The sequence below is a fragment of the Narcine bancroftii genome, chromosome 1 (genome assembly GCF_036971445.1).
Source record: "Narcine bancroftii isolate sNarBan1 chromosome 1, sNarBan1.hap1, whole genome shotgun sequence".
Lineage (NCBI taxonomy): Eukaryota > Metazoa > Chordata > Chondrichthyes > Torpediniformes > Narcinidae > Narcine > Narcine bancroftii.
The window spans coordinates 58516057-58543081 of record NC_091469.1 but is presented as its reverse complement, the minus strand read 5'-3'; the positions used below and the strand labels follow the sequence as shown (position 1 = coordinate 58543081).

The 27025-nt window shown below is 39.5% G+C and overlaps 1 protein-coding gene and 1 pseudogene across 6 annotated transcripts in view; one reads left to right on the top strand and one right to left on the bottom strand.

The window, feature by feature from the left end:
- Positions 1–27025, top strand: part of LOC138758565 (KN motif and ankyrin repeat domain-containing protein 1-like) — a 326554-nt gene that overhangs the window by 137791 nt on the left and 161738 nt on the right. The window lies entirely within an intron of this gene.
- LOC138765002 (zinc finger MYM-type protein 1-like) overlaps positions 6824–27025 on the bottom strand; it is a 34725-nt pseudogene continuing 14523 nt past the window's right edge.

The window sequence follows — 27025 nt, the reverse complement described above, 5'->3', positions numbered from 1 at the left end:
CTGTGACTTTATTTTTTAAATTGTTATTTTTTCCAATGGAATACATTTATTCATTTCCATGTACCATTGCTGTACTCTCAGGCTCTCTTCTGATTTCCAGGCTGACATTATACATTTTTTTGCTGCAGCTAAGGCTATCATAATAAATCTTTTTTGCACTTCATCCAGTTTGAGGCCTAATTCTTTACTTCTTATATTGCTTAGAAGAAAGATCTGTGGATTTTTTGATATGTGACCCAACAGTATCAGACAGATGTTTTCGCTGTAAGAAGGAAACAGGAACAACAGTACATGCAATTTGGGCATGTGAGAAAGTGGAAAAGTTTTGGGAAGATCTAAATCAGGTATTAAATAAAATCACGAAAAGAATAACTTCCTGAAGTACATTACACCAAAAGTGCAGGTAGCACAGAAAAGTGAAATCAGACAACAGGCAAAAGACGTTGTGCTGCTCCTCCAGTGTCCAAATTTTCATGTGCATCCAAAGAGCTTCAATTGCCACCACAAACTTATCAAACATTTCTTTAACTGGCTTATTAACTGCATCATAATGAGCACTTCAACATGCTGCTGATAGCCTTTTCACTGACACTCCAGTATAGTCAATTAACACATCCCATTGATTGGTGGAAGCAGCAAAGAAAGAAAACATTGTCTCAAGAGTTCCAAAAAATGCCACACATGATGTATTTTCAGCAAGTAAAAATAGCCGCCTTGTTCTTTCCCTTAAGAGTGGCTTATGGATTCCAGCCATAGTGGTATCATTATTGTAACCTTGAGCAGTCCAGTCCATCTGTACTGCTCTCAATCAACTACATTAGAATGAAAGTTGTGATTAATCTCACAGGTTGCTGGCCCGGATCCAAGGGAGGTACTGAGGGAGATATTTGGGTGTAATAGCCTTTATAGGGATTTCTGAGAGAGAGAGAGAGAGAGTCACAGGTTCAGGGGTGGGATAGATTGTACAATATGTACATACATGCATGCATACAGTGGTAGCACCACATTCACCCCTTCTTTTGAAACAAAGTCCAGCAGGTTGAAGTGATTCAATGTTCGTTACAGGTTCAGCCTGTTTGGTGGTTTTGTCTGTCACTGCGACCATTGTAAGGTTTGCTGTAGTTCAGCTGCTGGTTCCCAGTTGGTGTCTTTTGCGTAAAGTTGTGCCTCCAGTGGCTGGGGTTATTAGGACCATGGCGTTGCTCAGTCTGGGGTTTGGGCACAATTAGTGGGGCCAGTTGGCCAGGGCTACAGTGAGGGAATGTTGATTGGTTGGTCGAGGGGTCCCCTGCAGGTGCCAGGTCTCAGATGGAAGCTGTGTCCTGATGCCCATCCTGGAACTCCACATAAGCGTATTGGAGGTTTGTATGGAGGAGGTGGACCTTCTTGATCAGATGGTCAGTCTTGTGGCATTTGATATGCCTCCGGAGCAGTACAGGCCCAGGGGTAGTCAGCCAGGACGGCAGTGTGGTTCCCGACGGGATAGGAAAAGAGCATTTCATGCAGTGGCACATTAGTAGCGGTACAGAGGAGGGACCTGGTGGAATGGAGCGCCTCAGGGAGGACATCTTGCCACTGGAAGATGGGTAGGCCTTTCGACCTGAGGGTTAGGAGGATCATCTTCCAGATAGCGGTATTCTCCCTTTCTCCCTTGTCGATCTTTCAGGGGTTATAACCTGTGGTCCAGCTTGTGGCTGTGCCGTTGGCCAGCAGGTACTGGCACAGCTTCTCACTCAGACGAGGATCCCCATTCACTAGCAGGAGTATCGAAACAGAGTGTATATGCTGTGCATTGCTTTTATGACTGTAGCTGTGGTCATGTCCAGGCAGGGGATGGTGAAAGGGAAGTGGGAGTATTCATCAGTAATATTCAGGAAGTATACATTTCTGTTGGTGAATGGGAGGGGGCCCTTGAAGTCCATACTCAGCTGTTCAAAGGGGCGGGTAGCTTTGATGAAGTGGGTTTTGCCAATAGAATTGGGGTTTATATTCAGCACAGATTGGGCAGCTCCCTGATATCCTTAACTGAGTAAGGAAGGTTATAGCCTTAACTAAATTGTTGAGCCTGGTGACCTGTGGTGGCAGAGGTTGTTGTGGAGCACTTGGAGGCAGTTCATCTGCTCATTGGCGCATGTCCCCTATGACAGGGCGTCAGGAGGCTCATTGAGTTTCTCGTAGTTGTAGGTGGATGGGTCAATTCTCCACCTTAGGATCTTGTCGTTCTTAAATTTTCCCCACCATTGGTTATTGAATATAAAAGCAACTGCCCATTGGTCAGTCAGCAGGATGAACTGTTTTCCGACCAGGTATTGCCTCTAGTGGTGCACTGCTTCCATTATGGCCTGGGCCTCTTTCACAATGGCTGAGTGCTGAAGTTTCCGGCCCTGAAGGGTTCAGGAAAAGAAAGTCATTGGCCTGCCTGCCTGGTTTGACCGTGACAGCCAGGGAAAAGTCAGATGCATACCTCTGAACCTGGAAGGCGATGGATTCATCTACAACATGCATCGTCACCTCAGGCTTCAGCCGACAGGGGAAACATGGTAGATTTCAACAGGGGTCGGGCTTTGTCTGCATAATTTGGGACCCACTGGGCAGAATACGACAAGAAGCCCAGGCAACTTTTCAGAGTATGGGGCAATGGGAGTTCCAACGGGGCACATGCGGTCAGGGATGGGCCCAATGACACCATTCTCCACCATCCAACTGAGGATGGCCAGCCATGAAGTGCTAAACATGCACTTCTTTTGGTTATATGTTAGGTTGAAGCTTTTGGCCATCTGGAAAAATTCCTGCTGGTCATGGCCGCAGGTGGTCACCTTATCCAGGCAAGGAAATATGGCATTTATCCCGTAGTCATCCTCTATTTGGTCCATCTCCCTCTGGAAGATGAGAGATCCCATTGGTAACCCTGAAGGGGATCCAGAGGAAGTAGTCGAGGCAGCCTTCTGCTTCAAAGGGGGGCTGTCCTCCGGATGGATCAGGAGTTGGTGGTAGGTCAACTTGAGGTCAATGGTTTTTTGTAATTTTTTGTTTATTGCACCATGAACCTTATCAATAACTATATATATATATATATATATATATATATATATAATTAAAATAACAACAGTGACATTTCCTTTCCCTTCCCACTTCATCTCTCACAAAATATAAAAACAGAAAGCAAAAAAGTTTATAAATATATAAAATGGAAGAGGGTAGCAAAAAATGAGGAAATGGCTGAGGCATTAAACAAGTATTTTGTGTCGGTCTTCATGGTGGAAGACACGTCCAGCATGCCCAAGTGCGGAGTTAAGGATGCGAATGTTGGGGAGGGCCTTGATAAAATAGTTGTTACAAAGGAAGTAGTGATGGAGAAACTAATGGGACTAAAGCCAGACAAATTACCTGGTCCTGATGATATGCATCCAAGGGTTCTGAAGGAAATGGTAGAAGTTATAGTTGATGCATTGGTGGTCATATAGCAAATTTCCTTGGATTCTGGGCAGGTCCCGGCAGACTGGAAGACAGCAAATGTCACGCCACTTTTTAAGAAGGGATGTCGGCAGAAGACTGGAAATTATCAGCCAATTAGCTTGACGTCTGTAGTTGGAAAAATGCTTGAAGCCATCATTAAAGATGAAAGAGTGAAACTTTTGGAACGCAAGGGTTCAATCAGGCAGATGCAGCATGGTTTTAGAAAGGGAAGATCTTGTTTGACAAACTTGTTAGGATTCTTTGAGGATAATATGGGTGCGGTGGATAGAGGGGAACAGGTTGATGTTGTATATTTGGATTTCCAGAAAGCGTTTGATAAGGTGCCGCACAAGAGACTTCTCAGTAAGTTACAGGAAAGTGGAGTCCGGGGAAGTATATTGGCCTGGATTGAAAATTGGTTGTCTGACAGGAGGCAGAGAGTTGGGATAAATGGGAGTTTTTCAGGTTGGCAGAGAGTGGTAAGTGGGATGCAGCAGGGGTCAGTGTTAGGCCCACAACTGTTCTTCATTTACATTGATGACTTGGAGGAGGGGACAAAATGTGGTGTAGCCAAGTTTGCGGATGACACCAAATTGAGTGGAATGGCAAATTGTAATGAGGATGTGGAGAGTCTGCAGAGTGATATAGTTAAGCTGGATGAGTGGGCAAAGGTCTGGCAGATGGAATACAATGTTAGTAAGTGTGAGGTTATCCACTTTGGCAAGAAAAATAAAAGAGCTGAATATTATTTAAAAGGTGAAAAACTACAGCATGCTGTTGTGGAGAGGGACTTGGGAGTGGTTGTGCATGAATCGCAAAAAGTTAGGTTGCAGGTGCAGCAGGTTATTAAGAAGGCAAATGGAATGTTGGCCTTCATCGCTAGAGGAATTGAATTCAGGAGTAGGGAGGTAATGTGCAACTGTATAAGGTACTGGTGAGACCGCACCTGGAGTACTGTGTCCAGTTCTGGTCTCCATATTTGAGGAAGGATATACTGGCTTTGGAGACGGTCCAGAGGAGGTTTACTAGGTTGTTCCCTGGGATGAAGGGGTTGACTTATGATGAAAGATTAAATCATCTAGGATTGTATTCGCTCAAGATCAGAAGAATGAGAGGAGATCTTATAGAAACATATAGGATTATGAAGGGTATGGATAGGATAGATGTAGGAAGGTTTTTTGAGCTGGCCGGGAAAACTAAAACGAGAGGACGCAGTCTCAAGATTCGGGGGAGTAGATTTAGAACAGAGATGAGGAAAAATAGTTTTTCCCAGAGAGTAGTGAATGTTTGGAATTCTCTAACCAGGGAAGTGGTTGAGGCTGCCTCATTAAACATATTTAAAATTCAGTTAGATAAATTTTTACATGATAGTGGAATTGGGGGATATGGGGAGAAGGCAGGTAGGTGGAGTTATGTCATAAATTAGATCAGCCATGATTGTATTGAATAGGCCATTTTTGCCCTACTCCTGTTCCTACTTCCTATGTTCCTATGTTCCCCCGAGGTCAAAGATTGAGAAGACGTGGAACTGGGTGATCTTGTTGGCCACATCGGTGATGCGGGGGAGTGGGTAGGCGTCCAGCTGAGTGAAAAGGTTTATGGTCTGACAGTAGTCAATGACCATGGAGTGCTTCTCTCCGCTCCTAACAACCACAACTGTGCCAGAAGCCTTTTGACTTCTGCTTTGAAGTCTCTGTGCCTGGGGCTGTATCACCTGCTCTTGGTGGTGACCAGTTTGCAGTCATGGGTGAGGTTCTCGTACAGGAGCGGTGGTGGGAGCTGGAGGGTAGAGAGACCATAGGTTGTGCTCGGAGGTTTTGGTGGGGGGGGGGGGGATATTGGGTGGTTTAAAAAAATTTGCAATTGCAGACTGTGAGTGGGTGGTGTGAGCAGTCAAGCTGCATTTGAATGCTCTTTAGCAGTATGACTGGTGCGCAGAGCTGTAGCAGGATAAGGAGCTTGAAGTTCTTATACTCCATGCCCTCTACTCAGTCAGTGTCATTGCAGCTGTAGATCTCAGCCAAGTGGGATTTGGAGGCCAGGGAGAGTTTACATTTTGCCAGGGTTACCATGAAGGAGTAGAGCTGCACTGTGCCAGGTGAATGAAGCTCTCAGTGTTCCATGTATCAAATAAGCAGTTTGCGACACACCATTTACCTCTGTTCATCATGTTCCTGGCCACTTGATGTGGGCTGGCCTGATCCATGGTAATTGAGGCCAGCATCTGGTCGCTGCTGTAGTGTTGATTCGGGGGTGCATGCTGTGCTACTCCTCGCTGCTGTAAGTGGTGCCATCTTGGTTTGTCACCCACCCCCCCCCCCCCCATGGTCCCGCCAAGCTGTTTCCCATGAATGGAAGTGATGTTGGAGGTGAAGCCGAAAGTGGCGCAGTTCAATATGGTGGCAGCTGCTGCTGAAAGGAATTTGGGATCTATATTCCTTCCTGCAGGCAGAGCATGCAGCGTTTCGGGCCAGTCACTTCCTTCGGGGATGCTTTGTGTGTCCATAGAGTAGCACTTTGAGTGGTCGAAGGCCGTGACTTGGGAACCTGTGTTCCAATATGGCAGTGCCCGAGCTCCCAACGTGGTGGCCACATTCTCTGTTCAGAAGCCCTCTGTGTTCAACTGTGCTTTCTCAAGTGTTTTAGCTAGGTCAACAACTACTTGCAGGCTTTGATCACTCTTTCCCAGGAGTCTCTGTCTGAGATTAGACTTGAACCTAGCCACTCGTGCATCACGTATCAGGCCTTCTAGATGGGCAGCAGCAGAGAATTCTCTGCAGTCGCAGGTTCGCTCTACCTCCCACAGGACTTGCATGTCCTCGTCGACTGACTCACCAGGCACTTGTCTACAACTGCCCAGAAGGAATCTTGCATAGATGACATTCGTTGGGGTCCGATACTGATTCTGCAGGAGCTCCATTGTGGCTGAGTAAGTATTGCAGTCCCTTGTCATCTGTAAGACTTGGTGGCTGACCTGAGAGAAGAGTAGATCTCATTTGACTTCCTCACTCATGTGTCTCATGAAAGTGTTGAGGCAGCACAACCGTTGATTGAATTTGACTGATGCCTCTGAATCTTTAGGGTCATTGTTCAGTTTATCTGCTCGTATTACCTTGTCCATGGCCCAAAAATTGAAAGTGATTAAATTGTAGCGCTATTGATCAACCACATTCATCAGAGTTGGATTAATAGGCTTTAGTCACTATAAGACAACAGCACATCTAACATGTTGCTGGCCCGGTTCCAAGGCAGGTACTGAAGGAGGGGTTTGGACATAACAGCCTTTATAGGGATTTCCAGGAAGGAGGAGTCATGGGTTCAGTGGGTGGGCCAACTTGTACAATACATACGTATGCACATAGAGTGGTTACACCACACCATCACTTTACAGTTTTTTAAGAATGACAGAACTGAGGACAGCAGCTTTATTCCCCTTTAAAGGGAAAAATCTTAATATGTTAACTTTCCTATTGTTTATTTTTACATATCTGATCACTTCATACATCTAGTCTGTATGTGATATGTCAGGTGTGCTGTCGAACAGGATCCCAAAGCATTTTGCAGACATTGTCTATGACAAAATTCTCCTTCACATGATATGCCAGGGCACATAAACTAATTCGAAGTTTTAGATGCAAGTAAGTTTGCATGTGCTCCCTTTTAATCTCATTAGGTGCTCTTTCAGCTTTGGATCATATTTTGAAAGCATCTTGACCATCTCCAGAAAGTTCCCTTTCTTTAATGAAGATCCATCTTCCTTGTGGCCACAGAATGCCAGACTTTGCTTGGCAAGAAACAATGTAATGTCAGGCAATCTGTGCAAGATGTCCCTCCACTTTTTCTCCATTTCCATCAAAGCAGTAGTTTCGTTGTTGAGAGTTTTGTGCAGCCTCCGTCCTGCTACTAAATCTTTCCATTTTTCAAGGCAACGTAGGTTTTCTTTGGATGTCTCATGGTTTTTCAGGCTCAGTTTACACCACTTCTGAAACCCAGTAACAAATTTGGACGTTGTATCTGTAACACTAATGGCAAACAGTCCACAGCAAAAACAGTATAATTTCTCGCTGATGAGTGAGTAAACTATGCATGACTGCAAAATTTTCTCGCCATTTGGCATCACCTTGTAAAATCACTCTTTTGAAAGCTGGTGCACACCTCCCTTTGGTTTTGCATCTTGCCTTGTCACAACACTGAAAGGTCCATCTTTGTTCTGGAAAGAAGCACTAACCCTTTTATAATTTCAACCTGAAAATGATTTAGAAAACTGATATCTCCAGAAAGGAATATCACATAATATTTGCAAATCTTTCTCCTTAGCATCACTTATTTACAGTATTATGGCTAGAGTCACCTTCAGCACTCTCTCTGCTTCAGATTCTATTTCTACTCCTTGTTCTTCTGCAGAATGCACGATAGCATCAGAAGAATCAGCTTTTTCAATTGGAGACTGATGAACAGTATCTTGTGATGAACCCTGACCATCATCTGTTCTTTTGAAATATTGAAGCATGGATCCAGCAAGTGTTTTGAGTGATTTAATTCTTGCCTCTTTTTCTTTGGCTGGTATCCACTTGGCTTCTTTGATTTATGCACTCCATGTGGTATGATAGAATCTTTGGCTTGGCTTCGCAGATGAAGATTAATGGAGGGGGTAAATGTCCACGTCAGCTGCAGGCTCGTTTGTGTTGACAAGTCCGATGCGGGACAGGCAGACACGGTTGCAGCGGTTGCAGGGGAAAATTGGTTGGTTGGGGTTGGGTGTTGGGTTTTTCCTCCTTTGCCTTTTGTTAGTGAGGTGGGCTCTGCGCTCTTCAAAGGAGGTTGCTGCCCGCTGAACTGTGAGGCGCCAAGATGCACGGTTTGAGGCGATATCAGCCCACTGGCGGTGGTCAATGTGGCAGGCACCAAGAGATTTCTTTAGGCAGTCCTTGTACCTTTTCTTTGGTGCACCTCTGTCATGGTGGCCAGTGGAGAGCATGTCAAACTGCATGAGTTTTTCAAGCTTTGTTGGGACCAAGGAAAACTGCCTCAGGACCTTCGTGATGCCACCATCATCACCCTGTACAAAAACAAAGGCAAGAAATCAGACTGCTCAAACTACAGGGGAATCACGCTGCTCTCCATTGCAGGCAAAATCTTCACTAGGATTCTCCTAAATAGAATAATACCTAGTGTCGCTGAGAATATTCTCCCAGAATCACAGTGCGGCTTTCGCGCAAACAGAGGAACTACTGACATGGTCTTTGCCCTCAGACAGCTCCAAGAAAAGTGCAGAGAACAAAACAAAGGACTCTACATCACCTTTGTTGACCTCACCAAAGCCTTCGACACCGTGAGCAGGAAAGGGCTTTGGCAAATACTAGAGTGCATCGGATGCCCCCCAAAGTTCCTCAACATGGTTATCCAACTGCAACAAGGTCGGGTCAGATACAACAATGAGCTCTCTGAACAATGGCGTGAAGCAAGGCTGTGTTCTCGCACCAACCCTCTTTTCAATCTTCTTCAGCATGATGCTGAACCAAACCATGAAAGACCTCAACAATGAAGACGCTGTTTACATCCGGTACCGCACGGATGGCAGTCTCTTCAATCTGAGGCGCTTGCAAGCTCACACCAAGACACAAGAGAAACTTGTCCGTGAACTATGATAGAATATCCCTGCACAAAAAAGGCAAATTAGCAATATTTGAAACAATATATATAGTTGTAAAATATAGAATAATATGTGATAAATATAGTTGTAAATTGGTGAAATGTAACATTTCTTCAATTATATGAATACAGCAGTCCCCGGGTTAAAAATAAGTTCTGTTACCTATGTCTGCCTTTAATTTGAATTTGTATTGAACTCAGAACAAGTACTTATTTTGCATCAGTTAGTCAAATGTTTATCTTGGTCTCCATCTATAGACTGTTGTCTTTCTGAAAATTCCAACTCAATCAAAAAAGGAGAATGGTCAGATATTAATCTAGGTTTATAATCCACATCTATCACTTTTGATTGATTTTGAGCAGAAAGCAAAACAAAAATCAATTCTAGACTATGTATCAAACCTATTAGAATAAAAAGAATAATCCCTACCCTTAGGATGCATTCTTCTCCATATATCAATTAAATTACAATCTTTCATTAAAGATAATAATGTTTTAATTGCCTTTGATTTCACTATATTTCTCAAAGATTTATCTAATACTGGTTATAAGCAAAAGTTCAAATCACCGCCTACCAGAACATTTTCATGAATAAATTTCTGATCATCTAAATTAGGTGCATAAATATTCAATAAAGTCCTTTCTTCAGAAAGTATTTGATAATTTACTATAAGATAACTTCCTGCCGGATCTGTAGTTACATTTTGAATTTTAACTGGTAAATTTTTCTTAACTTAAAATTGCCACTCCCTAGCTTTAGAGTTAAATGTAGAAAAAGCTACCTGGCCTACCCAATCTCTTTTCAATTTTAAATGTTCACATTCAGTTAAATGGCTCTCTTATAAAAAAAAGCAACATATACTCCTAATTCCTTAATATATGATAAAACCCTATTTCTTTTTATGGGTCCATTAATCCCATTAATATTAAAACTCAGTATCTTAACTGTTTTGCCCATTATTTTCATCTATAAATTTTAACAAATTACTGTCATACATTCCTGTCCAGGAAAAATTTGCATAAATTAAATTTGTCTCAGGTGTCATCTGCAATCAATAACATTGAATTTATTCAAAGTACAGACATAATGAAAAAGTATTAAACTAACAAATAAAAATAATAATAACCCCCCCTTCCCTAAAATGCCAGAAAGACTAACATTACCACCCTCCATTGTACGGTTGTGGTCAAACCACGAAAACACATGCAGTCATCAGAAACTGACAAGAACAACCCCCGACTCCTGGAGGAAAGAAAAAATATCATGGCAGCAACAAAGCGAACAGAAGAAAAAAAGAAAGAGGAGAACACAGTCCCAATTCATCAGTAAGTCATTTCAATGTCCTTTTGTACTAATGGTTGAGCCTTGGGCAAATCTTTAACAAAATCTTCCGCCTGGATATAGTTGGTGAAGAAAACATTCTACTGATCTGGCATAAATACTTTCAACATAGCTGGGTAACAGAGCACAAAGCTATAACCATTATCATATAAAGGCTTCTTAACCAGATTAAACTCTTTCCTTTTCTTCGAAAGAGCTTGACTCAAATCTGGATAAAAGAAAATCTTATCACCCTCGTAGTTCAAACGTCCATGTTCTTTAGCTCTTCTCATTGCTAGACCAAGTATCTTCTCTCTATCTTGATAATTCAAAAATCTGATCAATATAGACCGAGGTCTCTGATTTTGTCCCAGTTTTGGTTGGAGAGCTCTATGGGCTCTCTCAATCAGAATTCACTCTTCAAAATTATCTTGTCCAAGCATTTCCGGTGTCCAATCTTGGAAAAAAACTAATATAGATCTTGGCCACCTTTACCTTCAGACATTCCAACAATTTTGAGATTTTTCGTTCTACAATAATTTTCCAAAATATTAACCTTCTCCAATAATTTTTCATTCATAGAAACCAAAGCAGTAACAGAGTCTTCATTAACATTTGTTCTTTCTGCAGTACGTTGAACTTCATGGTAATCTTGAATTCTTTCTTCTAATTTAACAAACCTTTGTGAAACATTATTTATTGATTTGGTCAAATCAATTTTGGCTTGTTGTATTTTTTCAGTTAAAAATTTAAAATGATTTTCCATTTTGCTCCCAAGTTTATCAATTTTAATCTCAATTTTATCAATTTTTTGTTAGACTTTGGGTTAAAAAAAATTCTTCTTCTGTGCTTGTATCTTCCTCTTCACTTGCAGAATTATTAAAATAATCTTCTATATCAGGAAAATCATTGTCTTCTTCAACAATTGGAACGCTGGACTGGCCCTTTAAGAGCAGTGAAGATTTTTTTCCTTTCATCCATAGCATGCATGCGCGATTCCTCATGCATGGGCAGACTTACTCTTTCCGATAGCACCATCTTTGCGGAGAGCCACAGGAACGGCTCCGTGAGATAGTCCCTCTCCAGGACTGTCTCCGGCAGCTCCAGGAGAAACCTCAACAGCCGACTTCACAGATAAAGTAGGCCCAGGTTCTTTTTCTTTCCTTCATGTTTTTCTTTGAGTAGTTTTTAAAACCTTTTCGTTTCTCAGAGGCATTATGTTCTTGTTGTAGACACTTCGCTTAGTATATAGCATATATTTTACCTTTCTCTGTTATTAAAACACTTAAGAAATACTTCCAAATACAATACAATTTCTATTTGTCTAATATAGTTTACCCCTAACTCTGGGGGTCACCTCCATACAAACTGGTGTTCTTCAGTGGTTTGGAAACTCGCTGGTCTGCCTCTAACCTTAATGCATTGTTCAGTATTTTGGAAACTTGGTTGATGGCAGCTTTGTGCAAGTATTGTACACATACTCTCTTGCGACACTGACTTGACCACACTCAAACCAGAACTTGACAGCATTCTACTTCCGGCCAGCTTATTGGTTCATGAGTACGAGTTGTTCATAAATTGAATGTTTTTAACCTGAGGACTGTCTTTACTAACAATAAAATTGTTTTGTAAAATCTTTCTACATTGAATTATTAGTAACTGAGTGGAAGCCTTTTTTTGATTTTTCACCTTTTCCTTCAATTAGTACTTCATTCTCAAACAAGTTTATTGATGGAGGTTTACAAATATTAATTACCACAATATTGTAGCTAAAACACCAGAAAATTTGACAAAATCGGTGACTTTCAAAACACCAGCAGCAATGAAAACAACATCTTGCGCTTGTAGTGCGTGCAGGCAAACCATGTGATTCAAAGTGTCATTGTAATTGGGTAATAATGACAGCTCTGACCAGAGCATATTAGAAGGTTCAAAAAGTAAATTAACATAGAGTTTTAGCCTTATAGGTATATTGATACATACAAGCTTGGCTTACGAAAAATGTTTGTGTTGCATCCCCCTCTTCCCCCCACCCCCCCCAGTGATGCCAGTGGATAAGTGCACAGGCAAACTGAAGCCAGAGATGAACAGAGCAGTGTGTGAGATCATTTGCTTTGCCACTTTGTCATTGAACCTGGCAGTGGAGCTATGACTTGCTGCCACTCACTGCATCTCAAGTTTTGAACCTGGGGCACAAGGCAATGAGGACAGGTATAGGAGCAGCAATCACCTGAATTGCAACCCCAACCACACGACAAGTGCTTGTTTGTTTAAATTATTAAAACAGCAACTTAATCTGCTTTTAATTTGACATTTTTTATTCATAAGTTTGGAGGCACAGGTATTGTTTGCAAGACCATCATTTACTCTCTATTCCCAATTGCCCCCAAATACAGTGGTGAGCCACGCTTTGACTAAATTTCTCCGGATGAAGGAAATCCCACAGTACTGTGGGGAAGAGAATGCCAGGATTTTTTTTTTAGTGATTGGGGCATTGACTGGCATATGTGTGTTACTTTTACCTGATTACTTACACTTGCTGATTGCAAACATGGGTGTTTTGATCATGAGAATCTATTGGAGCTTTAACCTCTCAGCGCAGGGATGCTTGACGTGATTGTAACTGCCAGTCTTTAGCCTCTTTTCAACGGGCATCCCAGTTAATTGGCTGTGCAGTGTCTACGGATAGGAATCTCTTTCTGGCGTTTCCACTGGCCCACCCTTATCTGGGACACTAATTGTTCTTCCACTGAACATACTCATCGCTGGGGATCGGAGTGAAATGGGTGCCTTTATGCTGTCTCTTTTCCACTGGTTTTATCAGCATGCTGGTGTCAGCAAATGCTGGGGATATGAGTAGGGGTAAAGATGGTTGATCCCTGGCGTGAAATGACATCATTTGATGCTAGCATTCTGACAAAGTCTTTTTCCACTGGACCCTACCCTATTAAATTTCCAGTTAATTCTTGGGGCAGGGTCCCCGTGGAAAAGGGGCTTCTAACTTCCACTTTCCTAGAATTCAGTCATTTAATTCATGTTTCATTAAAAAAAAGTGAGTAAATGCTGATTCAAGTTATTGTCATGTAATAAAGGCAGTGCAATATTACATGGAGTTTGTGGCAGACAGATTCGCCATTGGCAGAAATTGCCCGAAACACTTCTTAGAGTCAGAAAAACGGAAGCAGAAGAGAGTTTCTCGGTCAGTGAATGTCCGTGGATTTGCCTCCAGCGCTTCCGCAGCCACATAGGGGCCAGTCCAAACCATCAGCAGCCCAAGCTCCATATCTGAACCTCTGGCACAATCAAGAAATCTTCAGTGTTCTTGGCTTCTTCACACATCCCAGTTCTGATACCTGGGACCCCTTCAGCCTGTCTTGATCCAGTCTCCAGCTGTCTGCTGGAGAATCCCTCAACCACAGCGGCCAGCAGCCCAGAGGCTGCATGGGTTCCTCGTCTCGAGTTGCCAACAGTACCACCTGTGTTTTTCTTCATTTGCAGAATCCCTCACTGGTTCACAACTGTGGCCACCGTCCCGTGGATCGCCTTCTCTGCTTCTCCTTCTCAAACGGGGGAGGGCGTGGTCTCCCTGTTTTCTGGTGACCTGTGCCAGTCCTCTGCTTCCCCATAGTCTATAACCCCTCATGAGTGCTGCCGATCATTGGCACTGCTGCCTTGGGCGTAAACCCCACAGATCTAATATCTTTAAATAAAACCACCATCACCTACATTGGGTGATTGGAGTGCTGTGGCTCTGCTCTCTGTTCCTTGCGAGTCTGTGGCAGAGCCGCCGTTGCGGTAGCCCCATCAGCACTGCCAATTTTCAAATTATAGACAAATCAAAAACACTTGATAGTACTATTAACAGCATTCTTTGAAATATTGCTGCCAATTGATAGATTTTGGACAGTAGTTAACTGGAAGGAATCTTAGTTTATACCAGAGTAAACTTGCCCATTGTAAAATTGACACCCCTCTATCAAAAGAGCAAGATTAGACATGTGGTTAGTTCTGGTTTCCAGGTCTTCAGTACAACAGCAGTGGAATGAATTGAACTGGCTTCTATATTATGAGGATTTGTACAAGGACACCAAATAAATCATTCACTTAATATTTCTAGCTGAAAATAGTTGCTTTTTTTCCCCCACACTGCTCTCACTCTATTTGAGAGTGAGAGTTTGTTTTAAGGCCTCTCTTATTGGCTATCTATGCAACTTGCAACTAGATGTGGCAAGAATGTAGAGCAGAGAGCTTTGATCAGCTCTATATTTTGCATGCTCTTCTATACTTGTAGCTTTGCCAAGTTAGAAACCCTCTATTTATCTAGTGTCTTATGCTACTCCCACAGTTCTCCTGCAATCAACAAAAGACTTCTCTGCAGATCAAGCTCAGTCTTTATCCAACATCCCCAGGATGAATTACTAGTACATGCTTTGTGACTAATGGTAGATTGAGGAATATGGCTGGCGTGAGAGTAGATTGCTGGCATGCAAATTTCTGCTGGTAGTGTAATACATCTTGTGGATGACCCAATCAGACTGCCAGATGTGCCATGGGTCTAATGTATTTAAGACAATGGTAGTGCGCTTCATAGTACAAGGGGTTTGCTGATATAAAGGTGACACTTATTCTCCAAGGATTGTGGACACTTCTACTGATGCTATCCTGCATGGATATATCGAAAGTAAGTGCAGTGGTGACTAGGAGAACAGATGACTTTATCACTCACTATATACAGCTGGTCTCTGCATTCAGGGAATGGCCAGTTCACTTAGTTGTAGCACTCAAGAACCCCCTTAGTCTTGCATATTGAAGTAACCCACCAGAATATGTTATTTACTACTTGTTTCACAAATATTTAAATGTATATCCATGCAGCTCTAAGAGCCCACACCACCTTGTAGGGTAATTCTTGGGGGCAAGGTGGGGGAGGGCCAACTTGTCTGAACCTTCTAAAAAAGGCCATGTGGCAGATCACAGCTGTCGGTCTGTTTGGGTTATGTCCAGAGTGTTAGGGACAATGATGTTTGAGAAAAGTTTAAATTAGATTTGTAGAGAAAACTTTTATTTGTATTTCCCTTGCCGGGCGAACATCATTGTGGGAAGTATTATGTTGAATTTGATAATAGTTGCCACGTCATCTCAATATTAAGTGTTACAGGCCCAGAAGACCCCAAAACCCAGCAGCAATAGATATTCACCAAGACAAATGGTTACTTAAAAGTTGATGTTAATTATCTTTAAACATGAAAACAGGATCAAATTTTTACATTACCATTAACTTACTTAACCTAACTTAACCCCCTTCTAATTCTAAGCGCACGTGTATGTAATGTGTGTGTAAGTTTAACAAAGTTCTTTGATTCACAGTCCAATCTCACCTCACTCCTCCAAGTTCACTGGTATTAGGCAATTCTTATACTGTGCACAGAATTTAACATTTATAAAGTTCACTGGGCTTTGGTTCTTGAAAGGTAAATGGCTACTGCTCAGGACGGTTCTTGTCGGTTTTCAGAGAGAGATTTGTTGTTCGCTCGATACAAACTGATTCCTTTTATTCAGCCACGTCAGTGTCTTGCTGAAGAAACTTGCTCCATCTGGGTTTTCCAGCTGCTAACCTTTGTTTCAGGTCACCATAGAGTTCCTTATTGTTTCTCTTATTTCAAATGAAACATTAGGCAGCCAGTCCTCTCCTCTTGTATGGACCACAAGGGCTTTGACCAGGCTGACCTAAGAACTCACAACCTGTCTTCAAAATGGAGTTTTTCCACAAGCTTGCCAACTTGTCCTGTCCCAGTCTCAGCTGCTACTGTAGAACTGAATTCCGCCTCCCTCTCACAGAGAAATAGCCTTTTTGACTCTTCTTTGCTTGACCCTCTTAGAACAGAAACCTGCACTCAGACAGACTGCGGCTCCGAACCTAATCCTCCGAGTTCTTTCATCTGTTGCTTTTCAAAACAACAATCAATTAGTGAAGCCTCAATAGTGTTTGTATGTGACCTACACTTAAAAAAAAACCTGCCACAATTTATCTCCTTTAAAACATATCTAGATACAATATAAAATACAACATAATCTGTCACATAAGAAGGGCTTTCTTCCATCAGCATGGAAAGATACTTTCATCAGCTTCCCTCTACCAGGGCAATACTGTATATGAGAGAAGCATGCTTCAAGCAAATGATATCCATGTTGCTCTCTCAAGGCTTCAGAAGTTGAATAGAAGTAAAAATGAACCAATAGTGTAAAGATGAGTAATCCACCCTGGTTTAACTTGGCATCTACATAATGAGGAAGAGTTGCAAAGAGCTGAGCAGTTTCTTCAAAAGCAGTGGTTGAAAACAATCCAAGTTGCCAGCATACTACTGATTCCACAAGATAAGGACAACATGACTCTAAAATTACAATTAAAGATGATTAAAAGAAATTTAGCTGAATTACATCAAAGTTGCAGTATTCTCAGTTCTTGAACTTTAACTTTCAAGCTGAATATTATGAATTGAGCTTTTGACATTTATCAGTTCTCACACAAAAACAGATGTGTTAACATTGGCATGGTTAGGCAAATGACTAACAAAACATTCTGAATTAATTGAGTCATGTTCTTAAAAACAATATTTTATTGAGTTTAATAAAAACATATACACATGATCTAGTGAATTACCTAAATGATATACATAACATACATAAATTTTAAATAAAAAACATAGCTATAATTCATTTCTTAACTTAATCTTATCCAAAACATTAATTCTAGGATTGGATTGAATTAAAAGTTGACACATTCTTCATAATATATCAAAGATAATATAGAAAATAAAGAAATATTTACCACAGTAAATGGAAAGAAACAAAAGCCTGACAAAATATGTATTTTTTTAAAGTAAAATTCTCTTATTTAAAAAAGGGAATTTATACTTCTCAGATATTAACTTTATCTTCTGTAATATGTATATTCACTGTTTACAATTTTCAATTAAACTTGCATCTATCTAATATGTCTCTTTAAAAAAGATTTTAAAAAAGAAAATAACCTCTTATAATCAAAGTCATGTTCTGATTGGCAATTTGAAGCGAGTGTTGTGCCACAAGTACAGGTTCAACGATTCAGCTAATTAATGACTGATGTAAGAACCAAGTGTACACCAGCCAACCTCATTGCTGATACAAAAATTGGTGAGTTGCCAAGTTGTTATGACAGCTGTGAACCTCCAAGTGAGATAGATAAAGTGAATGGGTAAGAAGCTGCCAAATGGAATGTAATGAGGAGAAATATAGGATTGTCTACTTTAGAAGGAAGAATGAGAAAGCAAATTATTACTTAAACACAGGAAGACTACTCCAGAAAATGATCTGGGAATTAGAGTGCATCGAATGCAGGTGAACCAAATAATTAGGAAGATAATGGAGTGTTTATCTCTGCAGCAAGTGGGATTGAAATATAAAAGGATGGAAATATTGATGGAACCTTAAAAAGGAACTGAGACTACATCTGTTTTCAGTTTTGGTCTCGATATTTAACAGAAGGATGAGTTTGGATTGGAGGCATTTCTGAAAGGGTTCTCCAGCTTGATTTCTGAGATGATAGGGATGACATATGAAACAAATGACAATGAATGCTGAAAGAATGTTTCACTTTGTGTGGATATCTAGAAATCCAGAGGGGATGGTGTGGCAGTGTCAGAAAAAGTAACTTCCTATTTCAAGTGTAGTTAAGGAGGCGTTTCATCTTGCATCTTTGAATTCTCTGTCAGAGCTGTGGCAAGGAAAGGTGTCTGTCATTAAATGTATTCAAGGAAGTGGTTGTCAGGCATTGAAATTCAAGTGAATAGAACGTGAGGGAACAGGAATGTGGCATTGAAATTTAAAAAAATGAATTGCCCCTGATCCCATTCAATGGTGAAAGGAAGCTTTAGGAATTGGGGAGAATAAAAGCTTAATATTACTCTTGCATCATTTTAAAATTTAGGAGCTGATGTAAATGTTTGGTTTCTCCAGTTTAAGGGTTTTCTAGACAGCTGTTAGTTATTTTGTGAATGGCTGAAAGGAGCTCATAAATATTTCAAGGAAGATTGTTAAAATATCCTCATTAAAACCTAAATACAAAACAAAGTTTGATGTAGAAGTTCAAAGATATCCCAAATAGATCTGGGTGGTCTGAGAATTTCTTGGGAGTTTTTCTTTAATGGATTTTAAACTGCAAATGGGCTTAAAGTGCTTGAATGTTTTATGAGTTGACCTCCTCATATCGGAGAATTGCAACCTTACTAGTATTTTCTGGAATGTATTGCCATCCCTGTTTGTTTATTCCAGCAGCAAACTTCAAGACCCAGGTTGATTTTTGGAATAATTCCTAAAGTACAAAGTAAATTAATTAAACAGTATTTATCCCCTATCATTGCTGATAACTTGCGTACTTTTCTGTTGTTCAGACGTGATTTTAAACTGTTATCCTTACCTCTGTTTAGAAGCAAATCAATTTCCACAATGATAACCAAGTCTGAGCAGAAAAACAGCATGTGATGTGAACAGTAAACAGGACGGCTGAGATTACATTGAGATTAAAAATGGCAGTTTTTGGTTCTGAAGAAAGTGGATTAAAACTAATTGACAGTTTTCATAAAGTTTCCATTGAAGTAAACGCTGATTAATTTTGTTTGAGATTAGAGATGCTTTGTTGAAAATATTCACCTAATGAAGAAGTTATGAAATGTTGAAAGCAAAATGTTGATTTTATTTTTAAACAAGAAATCTAAACTCTTTGAGTTGGCTTTTGTGGTACTCTCAATCGCGAGCATTTATGATGCTCTTTTTAATACAAGGTATTGCATGCAAAATTTGGCAAGAACAGTAATCAGGCTAAATTTTATGAGATATTTAACTTGGCAAAAGTCACCATTTGTTTGCAAAGAATATCTAATTCCCAGCTGCAGTTTAGTAGAACATAAAAGAAAGGTGGAAAATATTCTTTTTTTGTATATTTCATTTAAATTCCATACATGCAGTAACTAAACTAATTATTATAATACTACAGATATCAAAAAAGAAGATATTGATGACATATATGCAATCTTTGGATTGCAATGAGCAATGTGATCCAGCAAAGAAGAATCTCTCAGGGCAAGATGGATAAGAAGGGTATCATTACAAATTCAATCCCATTATTTCAATGTATGGGCACCAAATTTATAAAAACATAGGGTATTTATTCCTTAAATTATGTGATTTTTTTTTCCTAAAGGAATACAACTTTGAATTTCAGCATGCCACCTTGGCATAGTTAGACATATCTGATTTCCATGTAATTGCAATAGATCTGCAAATGATTGGTTGATATATTTATCATACCCTAGAAATTCTTTAGGGCCATTAGAAAATTTGTTGAATCAATATGGAGAAATTTTTGGTTACAAAGTTAAGTTGGATAAAAGTGAGATATTACCAATATCAGATGAGGATTATTCAGATTGTAAGCAGTTTACGATGTTTAGATGGTCTAATAAAATTAAATATTTGGGGGGCGTGGTGGAATGGCATAGGAAGGAGACGTGTAATTCCACCTCTCCCCAGTTGAACTGTTTAATACCTGAATTGAAAAGTTTAAAAAAAAAACAAAGTTTCTGAAGGTGTCTGAAGATTGAAGATAGACAATGGCTACAAATGTGAAGAAACCAAAAGCTCAATGGCAAAAGAAATGAACTTATAAAAGTGTTAAAGAATTGAGGTCTACTAACGAGAATGAAGCCACGGAGTTGATTGATTTTGCTCCTAAAGCTCAACGAACTCCTGGACGGATAAGTATGATGCTGGCACATGTCCTGCAACCGCAAGATGGCGCCGGCATTGCTACCCACCCGGCTGACTCTGAAACACGTGCCCCCGATGCCGAGTGCACGAGCAAGGCAGCAGAGTGGTGTGTCCTGACATCAACGCGCAATCCTGTTATTGTGCCTGGTGGTCCCAAGGCACTCACTGGTGCATCAGAAGATGGCATTGCCAGGCATGCACGGAACGGCGCATGTGCACGAACTGCTAGAAAGGGCCTGGGCGGCGGGGGGGGGGTGCCTGACGCTGGACTGAAGAATTTGACCCGGCAATGGTAGGGGTCCAAACCTGCAGTCCAATGACCTGACTGGCAGCAAGTGCAGGTGAAGAGGAGGAAGGAAGTCCTGCCTTGTTAGAAACATAGAAATAAAAGAATTTACTACAACTACTGCAGTTAAAGAAGGTAGGCCTCCAGGAGATGGAATGGGGGAACCAGGATTTGAAGCTGTCTTAACTGTTTTGGAAGGCATTGCCCAACAAATGGAAAATATGTCATCATAGGTGTCTTCTCAGATGAATCAGGGATTTATGGACATGAAAGTTAAAATGAATAATATCTGTGAAGAAGTGGCATCTGTAAAGAATTGTCTGTTGTTAAAATTGATGTTAATAAATGTCTGAAAGCAATGGATACAATACAAGATAATTTTTATTAAAATTGAAGAGGCATTTCATGAATGTAGAGATCAAGTGGAGTGAAATAGAGAAAAAAATAGAAAAAGTGGAAGATTCAGAAGAGGGAGTTGTTGAAAAAGATTGGAAAATCAAGCTTGATGGAATAATGTGAAAATAGTACGACTTCCAGAAGACATTGAAGGCTCAAATCTGGTGAAATTTTTCGAAAAGTGGATTCCAGATGTGTTGGGTATTGAATTTTTTCCAGATGGCTTGGAATTGGACAGAGCACATAGGGCATTGAGAAAGAAACCTTACCTGGGTTAGCCACCTTGAGCAGTTTTTATTTGGTGTTTGAGATATCAGAACAGAGAGATGATTTTGCGGATTGCTCTCCAAAAATCTCGACAAAATCAAACTCCGATGATGGCAGTAGGGTGATTTTTTTTTATGCTGACCTGAGTCAGGAGATTATCAAGAGGCGTAAGGAATTTAATTCAGCTGAAGAGGTGCTGTGGAGAAAGGGGTATAAGTTTACTTTTCGGTACCCTGCTGTGTTGAAAGTTTTCTCTGGGAATTATCAATCTCAGTTTTTTGAGAGTGGTCATGATACATTAATCTTTGCTAATTCTTTGCCAGACTTGCGGGGATCTGATTGACCATTGTCACACAAGAGGAGAGCATCTGATAAGAGGAATGAGAATGGAAAGTAGGGAGAATTGACTCGAAGTATGCTTGATATTGAGTATCTGGTACAATATTTGGGACTGGAATCAATGGGATGAATAATTGTTGAGAAGTTCAGCTGGGGGTAGTGGGTAGGTTAGATGACTCTGATACTTTCGAAAGTCATCTGCCACTAGTGGGTTTATCCACACCCAATTAATCAGGGAGTTACTATATTGGTGTAGTTTTGGGGGAATGTTTTCTTTGTGTTCTCTGTATTTTATCTAAGGGAAGGTTTTTTTTATTGTTTAAGCAAGGGGAGTTTTTTTGTATATAATTGTGTGGGTAATAGAAGATTTTTTTAGTAAAGTACGACTAATTTGAATTTTGTGACTTTTAATGTACAGGGTTTGAATAATCTGATCAATTGTAAGCGTGTATTGGCTTATATTAAAAAGATGAAGGTTGATATTGCTTTTTTACAAGAAACACATTTAACCGAAAAAGAGCATTTAAAATTGAAAAGAGATTAGGTAGGTCATGTAGTTGCTTCTTCTTTTAATTCTAAGGCACAAGGAGTGGCAATTCTGGTTCATAAGAAGATACCGTTTGAATTGGAATCATTTTCTGAAACAGCTTTGATGAAAGACCTAAACTTGGTAGAAATTTAGAGAAGATTAAATCCAACAGAAAAAGATTTTTCTTTTTATTCATCCAGACATGACTCTTTTTCTAGAATAGATTTGTTTTTAGTATTGGCACATCTTCAAGCTCAAATTATTTAAGATGAATACAAGAGCAGGATTATGTCCAATCATTCTATATTACTTATATCCTGTGTTGGTTCTGAGGTTGTGCAATCAACTTACCAGTGGAGATGTAATGCAATGTTATTGGAAAAAAAACCTGAGTTTATTAGCTATATTAAGGAACAAATTGCTTTTTTAAGTATAAAATTAAATATTTAGTTGTCACAGTAGATAGAGAATTTGTATATGTTAAATTATGTACCATTATTAAATAAGATTAAATTTGATTTGAATAGATGGAAGAATTTGCCTTTAACTTTGATTAGGAGAGCAAATTGTATTAAAATGACTATATTTCCTCATATACAATATCTTTTTTATTCTAATCTGTGTTCTATACCAAAAAATAATTTTAAGGAAATAAATATGGCGGTACAATTGTTTTTATGGAAAAGTAAATTGTCGAGAGTTTCTCTGCAGAAGTTGACATGGAGATAAAAATTTGGTGGACTTCAATTACCAAATTTTCAGAATTACTATGAAGTAGCACAATTAAAATTTATTAACCTCCAATATGGTTTAAGGTGGAGTTGGCTCAGATTTTTGAAAATAATGTACATAATTTTATATACAAATGGAATCCTTCTCTTTTGCAAAAGTGTAAATTGCCAGTATTGAGACATTTAATGGATACTTGGTACAAAAGGGACCAAATCATAGGAACTAAAGGTAAAATTTCAGCTAAGACACCATTATATATTTTTTGTAACTTTTTATTTATCGCGCTATAAACCATATCAACTAAAAATATACAAATGTTTCTCATTAAATATAAACAGTGACATTTTCCCTTTTTTCTCCCCCCTTCCCACCCCCCCTCCAAAACCAATAAATATTAAACATCTAAAATACAATAAAACTATATCTTCACACAAAAGAAAAACAAAGAGCAAAAATGTGTCATACACTTCTACACATTATATCTGATCGTGTTTATCTTCTTATCACTTTAGGAGGTGAAGGTTCGGGGCCGGTATTTTCTGTTATATTTCATGTATGGTTCCCAAATTTGTTCAAACAATGTAACTTTGTCTTTTAAATTATATGTATTTTTTTTTCTAATAGAATACACTTATTCATTTCCATGTTCCATTGTTGTATTTTCAGGGTCTCTTCCATTTTTCAAGTTGACATTATACATTTTTTGCTACTGCTAAGGCTATCATAATGAATCTTTTTTTGTGCTCTATCCAATTTGAGACTTAGTTCTTTACTTATGAGGTTTGTACCTTATTTCATCATTTTCCTTGCCTTGCAGCTTAATGTACATGTTTGTTATAAATCTTTTAATTATCATTGTGTCTGTAATTACATATTCAAAGCTGCTTCTTTCTGGTAGTCTTAGTCTGCTTCCCAATTTGTCCTTTAAATAAGCTTTCAATAAGCTTGCCGTGAGATATTCCGTATTTGTCCTTCAACTGTTCAAATGATAATAAATTGTTTCCCAAAAAAACAATTTTCTAATCTCTTGATTCCTTTTTTTCTCCCATTCTCTAAAAAATATGTTGTCTATTGTAAAAGGGATTAGTGGATTTTGCGTCAGTAGCATTTTTGGTATTTAGTAATTTATTTTTTTTCTTTCTGCGTGTATCTTCTTCCATATTTTAAGTGATGCAGTACTGGTGAATTGTCATATTGGACCAGCTTTTCATCCCATTTATAAAGTATACGCTCCAGTACCTTTTTTCCTATTTTATTTAGTTCTATTTTAGTCCAATCTGGTTTTTCTCCTGTCTGGTAAAAATCTGATAAGTACCTTAATTGCGCAGCTCTGTAATAATTTTTGAAGTTTGGTAACTGCAATCCACCTTGATTATACCTCTCTGTTAATTTGTTTAACGCTACCCTTGATTTTTTTCCCCTTTCCATAAGAACTTCCTTGTTATTCTCCTTAGTTCTGCAAAGAATTTCTCTGTTAAGGGAATTGGTAAAGTTGGAAATAAGTATTGACCTTGTGGGAATACGTTCATTTTAATGAAATTCACCCTCCCTATCAACGTTAATGGTAATTCATTCCATTTTTACAAGTCTTTCTATCTTTTCCTTATTAATGGTTGATAATTTAGTTTCTACAAGTGGTTTAGATTGTTGTCTATCTTGATACCCACACTCCTGTTCGGCTCCGAATCATGGGTCCTTCACCAGCATCACCTATGGCTCCCAGAACGCTTCCACCAGCATTGTCTCTGCTCCATCCTCAACATTCATTGGAGCAACTTCATCACCAACATCGAAGACTCGAGATGGCAGAGGCCGACAGCATCGAATCCACGCTGCTGAAGATCAAACTGCGCTGGGTAGGTCACGTCTCCAGAATGGAGGACCATCGCCTTCCCAAGATCGTGTTATATGGCGAGCTCTCCACTGGCCACCGAGACAGAGGTGCACCAAAGAAGAGGTACAAGGACTGCCTAAAGAAATCTCTTGGTGCCTGCCACATTGACCACCGCCAGTGGGCTGATATCGCCTCAAACCGTGCATCTTGGCGCCTCACAGTTCGGCGGGCAGCAACCTACTTTGAAGAAGACCACAGAGCCCACCTCACTGTCAAAAGGCAAAGGAGGAAAAACCCAACACCCAACCCCAACCAACCAATTTTCGCTTGCAACCGCTGCAACCGTGTCTGCCTGTCACGCATCGGACTTGTCAGCCACAAACGAGCCTGCAGCTGACGTGGACTTTACCCCTCCATAAATCTTCGTTCGTGAAGCCAAGCCAAAGAAAAAGAATATCTTGATACCTAGGTATCGAATCACTTGCGATTGCCATTTAAATGGAGATTTTTTTTTAGTTCTGTATTGTCCACATTACTCATTGGCATCACTTTGCTTTTATTTGTGTTGACCTTATACCCAGATATTTTTCCATATTCCTTTAGTTTCTTGTATAACTCCTTTATTGATTTCTCTGATTCTGTTAGGTATACTATGATGTCGTCTGTGAATAGACTGATTTTACATTCATTCTCGTTTATTTTTATCCCTTTTATTTTATTTTCCTTTCCTATCAGCTCTGCCAATGGTTTTATTGCCAAGGCGAACAGTGAGGGGGACAATGGGCATCCCTGCTTAATTGATCAGCTTAGTTTGAATTGGCTCAGTATATATACGTTTACCACTACTTTTGCCAACGGTCCATTATATAATGCCCTAATCCAATTAATATATTTTTCTGGCAGATTAAATTTCTGTAACATTTTAAATAAGAAATTCCACTCTACCCGGTCAAAGGTTTTCTCTGAGTCTAACGCAACCGCCACCGTTGGTCTTTTATTCCCTTGAGATGCATGAATTAAATTAATAAATTTACAAACATTGTCCTCTGTTCTTCTTTTCTTGACAAATCCAGTTTGGTCTTGTTTTACTATTTTTGGTACACAGTCAGTCAATCTATTTGCTAATAATTTTGCTATTACCTTATAATCTGCGTTTAGTAAGGATATTGGTCTGTATGATGCTGGTGTTAATAGGTCCTTCCCCGTCTAGTATTACTGTGATTATTGCTGTCTTGCATGATTCTGGTAAGTTTTGTGTTTCTTCCACCTGTTTCCTTACTTCCAGGAGGGGTGGAATTAATAACACTTTAAATGTTTTATAAAATTCTATTGGAAATCCATCCTCCCCTGGTGTTTTATTGTCTGGCAGCTTTCTTAATACGTCCTGTACTTCCACTATTTCAAACGGTTTTATCAGTTTGCTTTGATCCTCTACTTGCAATTTCGGCAATTTGATTTTAGCTAAAAATTTGGCTATTTTAGTGTTTTTACCCTCATTCTCGGTTTGGTATAGTTTTTTTATAAAATTCCTTAAAGTTTTAATTGATCTCTATTGGGTTGTATGTGATTATCCTTTTTCCTTGTCGCCAATATGGTTCTTTTAGTTTGCTCTATTTTAAGTTGCCAGGCCAATATTTTATGTGTTTTTTCTCCCAATTCGTAATAATTTTGCTTTGTTTTCATTATGTTTTCATCCACCTTGTACGTTTGTAATATTTCTTTTTTTTTTGTCCGCCAACTTTGTAACCTCCCTTTTCACTAATTCCTTTTCTGTAATTGCTATCTCCCTTTCCAGCTGTTCTATTTCCCGATTGTATTCCTTTTTCATCTTAGTTAGCCTCTGAAGGCTTTTACACATTCTGTGTTTGTCTCAAAGTATGTTTTAAATTGGCATTCAATAAACTCTCTAAATTCCTGCCTTTTGAGTAGCATGGGGTTTAGCCTCTATATATTCTTGGTGGGATGTCCTCCAGTTCTATTGCGAAAAGCAGGGGTGAATGATCTGAAAGTAGTCTAGCTTTATACTCAGTTTTCCTGACTCTCCCTTGAATATGGGCAAACAACAAAAACATATCAATCTTTGAGTATATCTTGTGCCTACTCAAATAATATGAATATTCCTTCTCTTTTGGATGTTGCCTCCTCTGTATATCCATTAGTTTCATTTCTTGCATTGATTTAACCATAAATTTGGCTACTTTATTCTTTTTGTTAGTTATCTTTTCAGTTTTATCAGAATGTTTCCCTGTATATCTGCAATCTTCAAAAAAATATCTTGCATAAACTCTTGATCTTCATCATTTGGCGCATATATATTGAGCAAATTCCAAAATTCTGAGTATATGTGACACTTTATCATTGCATACCTTCCTGCTGGGTCTGCTATTTCTTCCTTTATCTTGATTGGTA